The sequence below is a fragment of the Silene latifolia genome, unplaced genomic scaffold (genome assembly GCF_048544455.1).
Source record: "Silene latifolia isolate original U9 population unplaced genomic scaffold, ASM4854445v1 scaffold_215, whole genome shotgun sequence".
Classification (NCBI taxonomy): Eukaryota; Viridiplantae; Streptophyta; class Magnoliopsida; order Caryophyllales; family Caryophyllaceae; genus Silene; species Silene latifolia.
Genome location: NW_027413171.1, coordinates 64,618 through 67,237, shown reverse-complemented (window position 1 = coordinate 67,237; position 2,620 = coordinate 64,618). Strand labels below are relative to the sequence as shown.

Sequence of the window (2,620 nt, the reverse complement as noted above, 5' to 3'; positions counted from 1 at the left end):
TTGAGCCTTGATATCCTCGACCTACAATTTTGGACAAGAGTCCTTTACGGATGTCATCTTCAATCCTTGTCCCTAGTACGGTTAAGTCCTTGAAAGTTTTGATATTTTGGTATCTCAAATGATTGGCATAGATGGGTTTGAGATTGTCCACAAGCTTCTCCACAAGGGTAGCCTCATCCGGGCGCTCAACTAGTTGGGTACTAGTCTTCCTCCACCTACTTAGGAAGTCGGTGAATCCTTCTTTGTCATTTTGGGTAAGAACCTCTAGAGTGCGCATGTTAACTTGGATTGATGCGTGTCTTTTATATGATGTTTTACATCCTATTTTCCACGCATTTCAGAGCTCATTTGTGTAGTTTAAGCTACCATTTCCCCTATTTCCGTCTACTTTCGTGTTTTTGTACATTATTGCAGAAATGTGAAGAATTCAACGGAAATTGAGCTAAATCCGTCCCCGAGTGTCTTGCATTGCATTTGACGTGAAGCATTCACTTAAGGAACGAGCTTGGTGCGCAATTCAAGGCCCAAAAGACAAATACACGAGAAATTGGAAGTCAAGTGTCAGCTACTTCAGTCGATCGACCACTGCCTTTAGTCGATCGACCAACTTGCGGGTTCCAGAAGCTACTGTACACTGCTACTCAGTCGATCGACCGCCACCCTTAGTCGATCGACCAAGCCGCTATCCCAGACGAGAATTAAAAGATCGAGGAAACGCAAGCCCATTGTGTTTAGGTTTTGATAATAAGTGTTACGTATATTTCCTATATAACGTAACCTAGTTTACAGGGATACTCATTCAGAAATTTACCTAGTTTTACATTCAGTTCTTTAGACAATAATTAGGGTTTGGAATATTGGTTTGCATCGGATTTTCATTCGTACTTCTAATCATTCCTCTGTAATTTCGGTATTCTTCTGCTAATAATTCAGTTTGCTTTATTATCGTTTTGTAGGTTAGAATTGCTAGTTAGTTTCCCAAAACCGATTCATCGTTTATGTTAATTGTTTGTTCTATTATTTTAAGCATGAATTATTCTGTCTATTTTATTGGTTTTATTGTTGTTATCACCCTTAGTATGAGTAGCTAAATAGTTTGTGCTAGGATGTAGGGGAATTATAGTATAGGCGGCAATAGGATGAATACGGCCTGAATCGCGTGTCAGTCGATCGACTGACAAACTTGGTCGATCGACTGACCACGTGAGGTTTACCCTCGTTTTAATTGATTTAAATGTTGTGTTTGACGAATCAAATGCATGCGACTAGTTGAATACTTAATATTTGACTGACCCATTAGATCGAAAGATAGGGACATTTGTTAGATCACCAATTAAAATGACTAAACTATGCTGAGATCGAAAGATAGGTAAAGTTTAGACCGTTAGTCACTTTTCAGGACGAAAGTTAGTATTAGTGATATTAGGGACTTATAGCGAGATCGAAAGATGCTGTTTGTTAAGAGTGGACCGAGAGGGCCTCTTTATTTCCCGCCTCATGTGTTTGATTTAGACCTGTTTAGTATGCTGCCGCCGAAACTATAGTGAACCGACCATCCTAGTACCCCTTCTCTATCTGTTTTAACTGTTTATTTAGTTTATTATCTTTTATTGCTATTAGTATAGACCAAATCAAATCAACCCCCACCTTCGTTACCTTAGACTAAATTAGACAATTAGAAATTACATTCGCCTCCTTGTGGTTCGACCCTGTTACCACTAGCCTAGGTTAGTTTTAATAGGAAATTATAAATCTTATTTTTGGTACTCACAACGACGGGGTATCAAATTTTGGCGCCGTTGCCGGGGAGGCAATTGTTCTAATTTTTAGCTGTTTTATTTTTAGTCTTTCTTTAGTTTAAGGGACTTCCGTTCCTTAAACTTTTCTTATATTCTTTTTGTAGTTTCTTCTTATGCGCAGTCACAGGGTGGGTGAACTAGTACCATTCAATCCTGAGATTGAGAAATCCTTGCGCGAGTTGAGACGATCACAAAGGGTATTACCGACAGAGGAAGAGCTGAGTACTCTGTCAAGTTACTACGAGAACGCTTTGTTTGAGGAAGATCCACCTACTTCTCCTGCTTCTATTTCTTCAGCTGAGACAGTCACTTCTCCAGAAATCCCAGTCATGGCCGAAGAAGCAACTATTGCCAGTCACTCTGAGCCGACAGCTGCGAATCTCTACAAAGGATTCGAACTACCAGGGGAGGCAAAAAAAATTCGAGCCAAAGCCTTCCTATATCAACTTGGTTGAGAGGAACCAGTTCGGGGGAGCTGCGAATGAAGATGCAAAATGCAAGCATATGGAAATTTTTATTGATTATTGCTGCTCTATACCCCCACCGACCGGTGTGACCCAAGATCAAATAAAGGAGACCATGTTTATATTCTCACTCCGCGATGCTGCAAGGGAGTGGTACAGAGATTTGGATCGAGCCGCTCATGGGATCACCGATTGGAATTCATTGGCCTTGGCATTCTACAAGAAATACTTCTCCGCCTCGAAGACGAATGCCATTAGAGCTCGGATCACGAGCTTTAAACAAGGGCCTGATGAGAACTTTCATGAAGCATGGGTCCGTTTCAAGAAACTCGTGCGAACCATACCGCACCATGGGTT

General features: G+C 40.9%; 1 non-coding gene across 1 annotated transcript; it reads right to left on the bottom strand.

The window, feature by feature from the left end:
• Positions 1-2,513: 2,513 nt before the first annotated feature.
• Positions 2,514-2,620, bottom strand: LOC141638810 (small nucleolar RNA R71). The gene has a single exon (XR_012542237.1). It is a non-coding gene; the product is annotated as a small nucleolar RNA R71 (small nucleolar RNA).